General features: G+C 42.7%; 1 long non-coding RNA gene across 1 annotated transcript; it reads right to left on the reverse strand.

The window, feature by feature from the left end:
* Positions 1-7,303: 7,303 nt before the first annotated feature.
* Positions 7,304-10,459, reverse strand: LOC111558513. The gene is made up of 2 exons (XR_006592379.1): positions 8,777-10,459; positions 7,304-8,035 (listed from the first exon to the last, which is right to left on the reverse strand). It is a non-coding gene; the product is annotated as an uncharacterized LOC111558513 (long non-coding RNA).
* Between the last annotated feature and the right edge of the window lie 1,400 nt (positions 10,460-11,859).

Below are 11,859 nucleotides of genomic sequence, written 5' to 3' on the forward strand. Positions count from 1 at the left end.
TGGATCAGATGGTAGCTCTATTTTTAATTTTTTGCAGGACTTCCATACAGTTTTCCAGGGTGGGGGTGCCTGCATACATTCCCACCAACAGTGCGCATCCTCATGAACACTGTTTGATTTTTTGGATCACGGCCATCCTAACAGATGTGAGATGGTATCTTATTGCTATTTTAATTTGCATTTCCCAGATGACTAGTGATGTTGAGCATCTTTTCATATACCTGCTCAGTATTTATATGTATTCTTTGGAAAAACATCTATTCAAGTTCTTAGCTTACCTTTTAATGGAGTTATTGGGGTGTTTTTGCTATTGGAAATATTTTTTATATTCTCCACTCTCTTGTTATATCTCCCACCATTGTCGGGATCTGGAAAAGCCCAGTCCCAGATCAACACAGCCATTTGCTTTCCCCATTTCTAAATCTTGATCACGAACTACAGAAAAAGTAATAAAATGGCTTGGATTGGTGCCATTATAAAATCAGTCTAACCACCCCCAAATCCTCCTGTTTTCTGGTTGGCTCTATCTCTCTCCTGGTCTCCCTTAAGCTTTTTCACACTTTGCTCATTCTCTTCAAGTCTTGGACTCCACAGTCCACTCCTTACTCATGTGCTCATGACTCTTCCATTCACAGAGACACTAGGAATCGGTGGATGAGCAATTATTGAACTTCAGGCACTAAACAAACTTACCTCCCAATAGGTCTTGTCCTTACCATTTTCCTTCTACATAAAACGGAAAAGTATAAGGTGTCCCTCCTCCTCTTCAAGTTAATCCCTCTACCTGTCTCTGGACTCCATCCCCCCAACCTTCTCATGAACCTCACCCTCCCATCTCCTTCTCGCGTGATGTCATCCTTCGCCACTTTCTCTTTCTCTTGCCACCCCCTTCTCCCATGGGTTCAACTCTTGCTTCTCTTCCCATCAGCCTTTACACTCACCTTAAGTTCATCTGAAGAACACCAAGTCCACTCAACCACACGCAGCTGGCCTCTAGCCCTGTCTCTCTTATCTCTGTTACAGCCCAACTCTCCAGAAGATTCATTTGTGCTCACTGCCTCCATTCTCTCACCCTCCTCTCACTCCCCAGCCTCTCACAATCCCCCTCACATCCCCACCAGCTGTTTGAAGTGATAGTTGTGGAAGTTTTTACTAAATCTAATGGACTCATCTTGTTTGACCCAGTTGACATCGCCCTCATTCTTGCAATGTTTTCCTTGGCTTCCCTCATTCCACAGTCCCTTGGTTTTCTTGACCAGGATTTGTATTCTTCAGGTTCCATCCAGCCCACCTTGTCTCACTAGACACATGCTCCCTGGGCCATCTCCTCAATCTCTCTGACTGCAATTATCTTCGTGCTGAGGTTCCCATATCTGATCTCCACTCCAGAGTTCTATCCTGAGAAAGAGGTCTTCTGATCCATTTTACCCAGCTATCTACCAAGTACCTGCACATGGATGTCACATGGTCACTTCTAATAGGTCAATCCAGCCCTCCAAACCTTCCCTAGTGTTCTTTGTAAATGCTCTCTCAGCTCTCCAATGTTCAGGACACCGCATCAGGTGCTCAAGACACCTTCTTCCTCCTATTCAACCTATTTACAAATATGGTGGATTCTACTTTCTGAAAACTTCTCACAGTGATAGAATCTCTCCATTCCAATTCCCGCTATTTTAGTTAACATTGCAGTTGTGTCTTGTCTGGGCTCTTGAATTGGTCTTCCAGCCTTCAGGCTTCTCCCTCCCCTCCAATCCGTTTTTAGTACTGTATCTCATCATCTTACTCTTCTGACCAGAACCCTCTAATGTCCTCTTCTTTCTCTGAGGATAAAGTCTACAGTCCTTAGCATAGAAGAAATCCTCTGCATGACCTGATCCGTCTTACCTCTCCAGCACTCTCCGTCTCCTCACGTGAATCCCAGGCTAGATATTTCATCCACACCCAATTTCTCCCAGCCCCTTTCACATGCCATGCTCTTTCTCACTTACAAGCTGGACCTTCTGCCTAGAACACTCCTTCACCTGTTTTCTGCCTCCTCCTTAGTACCTCCAGACCCCACCTCCGGGCCCTCAATATAATACATTCTTACTTATATTTCACATTGCTAATGGGTCCTTGGCAAATCCAAGTGAGTTGGGCAAAACATTTAGCTCTGAGCTGTGCAAATGATAAAACAAATACTCACTGACTTGGAACCATGATTTTATCAAAACCATATTGAAATTTACAGAAAAACATCTGATCTACTAAGCATTGCCTTCATCACAGAGCTCAGCTTTCTTCTTCATATGGAACCGCATTCTTAATATACGCTCAAAGAATCCAGTAAAATATTAAAAGTTGTGCAACTGCCAAAAACTTGCAGGGAGATGACTTCAAGAAGAAAACTTCAAAGTCTGCATTTAGAAATCACAACCCTTTTAAAGTTTTACAACTTTTCCCTATAGGACATAAAATTATTCTTCTGTGGGTAATAGTGAGAGCTGTAGTTGCAGCCAAGCATTCTTTACCTTAGGGGCGCCTGGGTGGCTCAGTCAGTTAAGCCTCTGACGCTTGAATTGGGCTCAAGTCGCGATCTCACGTTTGTGAGATCAAGCCCCGAGTTGGGCTCTGGACTGACAGTGTGGAGCCTGCTTGGGATTCTCTCTCTCTCTCTCTCTCTCTCTCTCTCTCTCTGCCCCTTCCCTGCTCACACTCTCTCTCAAAATAAATAAATAGACATTAAGAAAAGCATTATTTACCTTTTAAAAACCCCACAGAAATATGGTAATTACTATGAACATTTCCTTAAGTCAGTTCATACTTAAGTTGAAGTCATGTTATAGAAATTTGTATTCCTGGGGCACCCGGGTGGTTAAGCGCCTGACTTTGGCTCAGGTCATGATCTCACAGTTCGGGAGTTCGAGCCCCGAGTCAGGCCTGGAGCCTGCTTCGGATTCTGTGTCCCCTTCTTTCTCTCTCTGCCCCTCCCTTGCTTGTGCTTGAGTGCTCTCTCTCTCTCAAGAATAAATGAACATTACAAAAAAGAAGTTTTTATTACTAATTTGTTCTGTTCCTGGTATTTCCTGAAATATTACTTTGGATATTAATGTATCTTTACTCAGTGCATCAGTGTATCATTACTTTTTTGGCAATTGACTTTTCTAGCAGATTTCTAGCTACCATAACAGATCCTGCAAAAACAAATTGAAAAAAAGAAAATAGATGCATGAGTAATTTGTTCTAGAGTAGGATCAAATTTCATATCCACTGAGAAATGGGGGCTGTAGCCCATGGCACTCTGGGCTTCTCACTTTTATAACAGGTAACACTGTAAAGATATATTTATTGGGGCAAATGTAAACATACATTTTATGGAAAAATAAATACAAATGCTCCATGAATATATGGAAATCTTTAAGGGAATGCATAAAAAGCAAAGTACAACACCTAGTTTTACCTATCATTCTGGAAAATGCCCAAAAGATATTAATGCCCTGTGTCTGAAGGGAATGAGCAAAAAGGCACCGCCATACATTGTGCAAAGCCATATGTACAAAGATATGCAGTGTTTCGTTGGTTTACAACAACAAAACTACAATAAAAAAAATCTAGGTATCTATCAGTGGGGTGCTAGATAAATAAATTGTGGTGTAGCCATACATAAGAATCCCACGTGATCATGAAAAAGATTAGCACAGTTCCATAAACACAACAATAAGATGCCTAAAATGATGTCCTGATATATTAGTGAAGAAAGGAAAGGTGTAGGACATTGTGTGGGGTATCTTTTTTAATTTCTTTTAATGTTTATTTATTCTTGAGAGAGACAGAGGAAGAGACAGAGTGTGAGCAGGGGAGGGGCAGAGAGAGAGGGAGACACAGAATCCAAATCAGGCTCCAGGCTCCGAGCTGTCAGAACAGAGCCCGACACGGGGCTTGACCTCACAAGCTGTGAGATCTTGACCTGAACTAAAAGTCACTTAACTGACTGAGCCATCCAGGGGCCCCTTGTAGGAAGCATTGTAACTCGAGTGTGATATACACTTACATATGCATCAGATGCTGATCCAATAGAGATAACCTTGCACTCGTATTTATACCTGATGCTCAGCCCAGACTGAGCCTGTGTAAGAGACCAACATAAGTCACTTCATCACTTCTTTTTCTTCAGAGTTAGAGGGGTAACATCTCAGCCTATTTCATTGCCTCTAAGAATCTCATGAAAATATTGTAACTCCTTCCCAGAAAAGTCAGGCATAAGCCTATACAAAATTTTATCTATGATTTCAAAGTGAATTCACCAGAGTCCATTCACAGATTTCTGGTGATCCAAAGATCCGAAGCAAAGAGCTCTTTGTTAAGAAAGAACTCGTGGTACCACACCACACAGAATTCTAGGAAAGCATCATCACCAGATTTGGATAAGCTTGCATACCCTCTTGGGTTTAGTGGGTGTACTGCTCCTCAGATATGCTCTCAAAACCCTGGAGGGCAGGTGAGCATAGTCATAAGGGTACAAGACTGACCAGGGACCTAGACGGGTTCCAGTCCAGTCCACTCCTACTTGGTCTACTGGTACCTTTCATCTGAGAGCTAAGGTAATGGGACTTCTGTCTTGCTCTAGAAGGTTTTCCTCTAGGTGTTGTGCCACTGGGAAGGACAGCCTTGAAGAGCTTTCCTGAAGGAACAGAACAGCTAGAGGATTATTCATTAATGTATGTCTATATGTATTTATTTAGTTTAGTTTATTGACCTTGAGAGAGGGAGAGAGAGCAGGGTAGGGGCAGAGAGGGAGGAGAGAGAGTCCCAAGCAATCTCTTCACTGTCAGCATGGAGCCCGATGCGGGGCTCCACGCACGAACCATGAGCCCATGACCTGAGCCAAACTCAAGAGTTGGACGCTTAACTGACTGAGCCACTCTGGCGCCCGGAGGATGATCTCTTTAAATGCACTCAAGGGCCTCTCACGGGACGATGTCCTGGAGGACAGGATAGCCTTCTAGCGCGGTACAGCACCTGTTCTAGAATGTCTAGCCTACCAAAGCCCAGTAACTGGTATATGTACTCGGTCCAATAAAGCGGGGCGAAGTACAGCACATTTTAGAAACCTTTCATTGCAAATGGGTAGAAGAAGATATTTAGAAGTTAAAGGACTCTGCTTTAGTTGTCTTTAAAATTACCGTTCAGAATGTAATTCCCTCGTGCAGAGATTTCGGAAACGTGGAAATTAGAAAGGATGAAAAGTGTCTGGTTCCTCTTAGCAGCTGCATCTGCCCCAGACAAACAGATGCTTGCCTCTGGCCTCTCCCAGAAAACGCCTGTGTCGCCTTAGATCACCATCTGGTTGCCTTAAGACCTCAGCAGCCTGATGAGTTCAGCAAAAGTCACGCATTTGGGGGGTTTTTTTCTTTCTTACTGCTGTAAGTTTGGGAGTGGCTCTTTTTCTAGTTCTGTACATCTCAAGCAGGAACTCGATGTCTCTATTGGAGCAGTTTACACAGAAAAAATTACGTGACCCGATTTAAATATCTGAAGGATAATTTTAGCACATATGGAAAAAACCAGAAAGAGCCTGCGGTTGGGCCCAAGAGACGGGGAATGAGGAGACCGCAACAACCCAGGTGAGAAGTGAATGGTAGACCATACGATCCAGCAATCCCACTTCTGGAAATTTACCCCGAAGAACCGAAAGGAGGGTCTTGAAGAACTGCTTGCACATCCATGTTCATAGCAACGCTATTCATAGTAGCCAGGAAGTAGAAACAACCAAAATGTCCATTAATAGAGAAAGAAAATGTGGTACACACAGCGGAATATTAGCCTTAAAAAGAAAGAAAATCCTGTCAAATACTACAACGTAGGTGGGCCTTGAGGACATTATGTTACATGACATGGGCAGTCACAAACTGACAAATACCGTTATGATTTCATTTCTGTGAGGTATCCGACATAGTCAAACTCTGAGAAACAGAAAAGTGGCACGGTGGTCGAGGGGCCAGGAGGTGGGGGAAAAGGGAGTTGTTGTGTGATGAGTATAGAGTTTCAGTTTTGCAGAATGAAAAAGTTCTGGAGATCACAATGTGAGTATATTTCACACTACTGAATTGCATACTTAAAAACAGGAAGATGTTAAACTTTAGGTTATAGGTGAAAGAGGAAAAAAAAAAAAGAAGGGATGGTGGTCTGGACTGGCAGTAATCACGAGAGGGTTTCCTGTAGGAACATGCAGCTTGACATTTGTGATGGTTAATTTTTAAATTTTTTTTTTCAACGTTTATTTATTTTTGGGACAGAGAGAGACAGAGCATGAACGGGGGAGGGGCAGAGAGAGAGGGAGACACAGAATCGGAAACAGGCTCCAGGCTCTGAGCCATCAGCCCAGAGCCCGACGCGGGGCTCGAACTCACGGACCGCGGGATCGTGACCTGGCCGAAGTCGGACGCTCAACCGACTGCGCCACCCAGGCGCCCCATGTGATGGTTAATTTTTATATGTCAACTTGACTATACATCTCACGAGGGGCCCAGATATTTGGGCTACTATTATTCTGGGTGCTTCTGTGAGGTTGTTTTGGGATGAGACTGGCATTTAAAAAAATTTTTAATGTTTATTTATTTTGAGAGAGAGAGAGCCAGAGCCAGAGTGCGAAGGGGGGAGGGACAGAGGCAGAGGGAGACCCAGAATCTGAAGCGGGCTCCAGGCTCTGAGCTGTCAGCACAGAGCCTGATGCGGGGCTCGAACTCACGAACTGTGAGATGAGGACCTGGGCCGAAGTCAGACGCTTCACAGACCGAGCCACCCAGGTGGCCCTGAGATTGACATTTAAATCAGTACACTGAGTAAAGCAGATTGCCCCTCACCCCAACATGGGTGGGCCTCACCCAATCACTCGAATGCCCAAATAAACAAAAATGCTGACCCTCCCAGGAGTAAGAGGGACTTCCTCCTACCTGACTTTGAGCTGGGGCACTGGCTTTTTCCTGTCTTCAGACTTGAACCGAAACGTTGTCTCTTTCCAGATCTTCAGCCTATGGGCCTACAGACTGGAGCTACACCGTTATTGCTCCTGGTTCTCCGGCCTTTGGACTGAGACTGGAACTAATCCACTGGCTCTCCCGGGTCTCTGCTTGCTGACTCACCCTGCAGATCTTGGGACTAGTCAGCATTCATAATCACATGAGCCAATTCCTTACAATAAATTTCATATATTTCCATAAATGTCATGTATATAGAAGTTATTGGTTCTGTTTCTCTGGAGAACACTAACACATCATTATAAAACAGGAACCCAAATTATATAATAACAGCTTACTAATTTAAATGTCTTACACGATAATTTTTATTGGTTTCATTTTTGTGTATACATAGAAAATGTTGAAGACTGAGTGAATTCTCTGCGCATGTTTTTAAAATAATCACAAATGTGACCACCCGTTTTAACACTTCAAAATACTCCTTCGGGATTCATGATGTAAACGAGAACGCTTTTGTGCTTACGGTTTGTGCTTTCTGTTTAAGTAAAAGGACTTCAGTTCGTCAGCCGGTTCGGCTACGACTCACGTACAGACAGATACTAAAACGCGTTTCTGAACACCATCCGAAGCTTGTCCTTTTTCCCGTGATCCCTCTCCCCCTGAGCAAGTCAGCCTCTGCGTGAGACCAGCCGCCCGGGGAGTGGGGCGCCGCGACGTTCGCATCGCAGGCTGTCGGCACCGGAGCAGGGTGAGGTGGGTGTCCGTGGAGGGGCTGCCCAGCGCAAGGTGCTGTCGCCTCAGTGGGGTGAGGGGTGCTGCCTGGGTGGGGGCCCCGGTGCCAGGGTGCCGGAGCCCGAGCAGGGTGAGGTGGCGTCACTGCGATGGCAAGGGCGGTCGGGCTTGGGGCGTCCGGCCCAAGTGGAGGGTCTCCGGGCAGGAGGGCACGCTTGCAGGAGGCGGCCCCGAATGAGGTGCCGCAGCCCACGTGGGGTAAGGAAAGCATCCAAATTTCGGTGCCTGGAACCTTCAGAAGCGTCAGGGGCATGACGGTCAGAGGGACACCGAGGAACCGTTCCGGGCTAAATGAGACACACAAGATCTGTTAACTCAACGGGATGCCTGATTGTTACTGGGATCTCTGTGCTCTAAGGGGCAAAATTGGAACGACCGGCAAAACTTGGAGGAGATGTGAGGACTGGACGGAGCTAACGCTATCAATGTGAATATTCTAATTTTAACGGCTCTATTATGGTTGTGCAGAATGCATTTTTGTGCCGGAAATAATACACTGAAGTGTTTGGGGGTGATGGAGTGTCATGTCGACCACCTTTACCCAAACGGTTGACAAAATGTTCTTTGTACTGTTCTTGCAGCTTTTCTGTAAGTTCAAGATTATTTCAAAAGAAAAACAAGAAGAATCTTTAAAGAACATGTGTCAACCTCATTTTCTGGCATCGTGGCAACAAAGGACTGAACTGCGATAAATCGGTCTTCCTGGTTTTAGTGTAATGGTTGATTTCTCCTTCCTCAGTTTTGCCCTTGTGGGTCTTCTTTCATTTTTTTGTAAAGCAAAGTTTAATGGGATTTATCTTTGAAAAAGACTTAAGCCCACAGTGCTGACCTTTTTAGAAATGAAAACACTTGAGGCTTCATAATGCAAATGTGCCAAACTGTAAGTGAACAACTAATGAATACTGTGTGATTAAAAACACCTGTCAAATGCTTACAGGAAAACAATGTCAAAAGTTCTTTCTAAAAAATACTGCCGGGGCGCCTGGGTGGGTCAGTCGGTTGAGCTTCAGCTCAGGTCATGATCTTACCGTTTGCGAGTTCAAGCCCCACGTCGGGCTCTGTGCTGACAGCTCTGGGCCTGAAGCCTGCTTCGGGCTTTGTGTCTCCCTCTTTTTCTCTGCCCCTCCCCTGCTTGCACTCTGCCTCTCTCTCTCTCTCTTTCAAAAATAAACAGACATTAAAAAATATTGCAATTTTGTAGAACTGTATCTTTGGCTATTTTATTATGGTCTTTTGGTTGAGCTTTCAATAGGTCGGGTTCTTACTTTCCTCAAGCTTTGGCTGAAATATTGTGCGAATGCAAGGGTTAATAAAAATAAAGGAAACAAACGTTTGGAATCTGTTTCCTTGAGTGTTCCCTTGGCCAGGTTGTGCCTCTTGACTCTGTTAGTCCGACTTTCTGTGAATTCCTTTCAGTCGCGACTGTGACACCTGTGTATCTTGTCAGGGATACACACAGTCATTCAAACTTACTTAAGTTTGTTTTTTTTATTAACTACCTACTTAAGTGCAAAAATTGTCACCACTCAACTTAGTTGACCTCTAAGCAGGAAAAAAAAATGTTTTAAATCTTGTTGTATTCGAGGAACTCTGTACCAGGTATGAGTGAGACAAATTCAAGGGGCCACATTCTCAGATGCATTTCATTTTCTGAAATTCAAATTTATTCAATTCCAAATATTGAAATAGTTCTTACTCTATGCCAATCACTCACCTAAGTACATTAAAAATATTAACTCATTTCATCTTTGAATAACTCCATAAGGGATTTTTAGTATTCTCATTTGATTGGTGAAGAAACTCATATACAAGAATGTAAGTAACATACCTAACCAAAGTCTCAGCTAGAAAAGAGAAAAGCCAAATTTGGAACCCAGATGGTCTGGTTCGGGAGCCCCTACCTTTCAGCACAATGCCACTCTACCGTTCTTGTTAATGAGAAATGTCCTATATGGGTTATCTATATAAAACAGATGCTCAAGAAACCTTAAGAATCCGTTCAATCTCAGCTCAGGGTTGCAGACTGAGCACAGATAGTTGCTTCATCTCTGCTTAGAGACCTCACTGAAACTATCCTAGAGGAAAACCAAGGATAAATAACAAAGAAAATGGAAACAGATTTGTGAGTTCAACTTTCTGGAATTCAAAAAAACCAATTTAGTCAAGTTCTTTGGTCAAGGAATTCACAAGGGAAATTAGAAAATACCAGGAGACAAATGAGAATGGAAACACAACACACCAAAATGTATGAGATAAAGTGAAAACAGTACCAACAGGGAAGATTATAGGTGTAAACGCTTACATTAAGAAAGTCTCAGATCAGTAATCTAACTTTACATCTCAACTAGAGAAAGAAAAAGAAACTCAAAAGTTAGCATGAGGAAGATACTAAAGATGAGAGCATACACAAAATAGAGAATAGAAAAAACCCTGATAGGGATATCAACAAAACTAAGAATTGGATTGTTGAAAAGATCAACAAAATTTAAAAACCTTTAGCTAGATTAATTTCAAAAAAAGAAAAAATATTTGAATAACTAAAATCAGAATTGAAACCTGGGACATCACAACTAATGCCACAAAACCAAAAAGGATTGGGGCACCTGCGTGGCTCGGTTGGTTGAGCATTGATTTTGGCTCAGGTCATGACCTCACAGTTTGTGAGTTTGAACCCCATGTTGGGCTCTTGGCTGACAGCCCAGAGCCTGGAGCCTGTGTTGGATTCTGTGTCTCCCCGTCTCTGCCCCTCCCCCACTCCGTCTCATAAATAAATAAATAAATAAATAAATAAATAAATAAATAAATAAATAAATAATTTTTAAAAACCCCAAAAAGGATTATGAGAGAATACTATGAACACTTACATGCCAACAAACTGGATAACCCATAAGAAATGGATAAATTCTTAGAAATACACAACGTACTAAGACTGAATCATGAAGAAATAAAAAATTGAAACAGACTAGTAAGGAGACTAAATCTGTAATCAAAACCTACCAACAAAGAAAAGCCCAGGATCAGATGGCTTCACTTGGGAATGCTACCAAACATTTAAAGAAGAATTAACACCAATCCTCAAACTCCTCTAACAAACCAAAGAGAAGGGAATACTTCCAGACTCATTCTAAAGGACAGCATTACTCCAATACCAAAGCCAAAGACACTACAGGAAAACTACAGACTATATATACAAATATTAAATCATTACCTTACACACCTGAAACTATTGTTATATGTCAATTATACCTTAATAAAAAAAACCTACAGACCAATATCCCTGATGAATACTGATGCAAAAATCCTCAACAAAATAGTAGCAAACGAACTCATCAGCATATTAAAAGGATTACACACCATGACCAAGAGGGATTTTTTCCTGGAATGCAAGGATGCCTTGACCCTCATGTATAGGGTCAAATGATTTTCAATCAGGGTGCCAAGAACACACAGCAGGGGAAAGGACAGTCTCTTTAACAGATGGTGCTGGAAAAACTGGATATCTACATGCAAAACTGTGAAGCCATATTCAAAAATTAACTCAAAATTAAAGACTTAAACTAGGGGCATCTGGATGGCTCAGTAGGTAAGCATCCCACTCGATTTTGGCTCAGGTCACGATCTCTCAGTGGTGGGGTTGAGCCCCACATTGGACTCTGCACGGAGCATGGAGCCTGCTTAAGATATTCTCTCTCCCTCTCCCTCTGCCCTGGCCCTGCACATACGCACGTTCTGTCTCACACAGAAAAATATTTAAACTAATACCTACGCTACAAAATTCCCGGAAGAAAACAAAGTTTTCATGACAAGGGATTTGGCAATGATTTCTTGGATACGACACCCAAAAGCATAGGCAACAAAAGCAAAGTAGACAAATGGGACTGTATCAAACTTAAAAAAAGCCTGCACATCAAAGGAAACAATCAACAGTGAATAGGCAACCTATAGAATGGGAGAAAATATTTGCAAATCGCATAACTAATAATGAGTTAAATATTCAGAATATAGAAAGAACTCCTACAACCCAATAAGAACATAAATAACCTGATTAATAAATGGACAAATAACTTGCATAGATATTTCTCAAACGATACAGAAATAGCTAACAAGTGTA

This window comes from Felis catus, chromosome F2, assembly GCF_018350175.1.
Source record: "Felis catus isolate Fca126 chromosome F2, F.catus_Fca126_mat1.0, whole genome shotgun sequence".
Lineage (NCBI taxonomy): Eukaryota > Metazoa > Chordata > Mammalia > Carnivora > Felidae > Felis > Felis catus.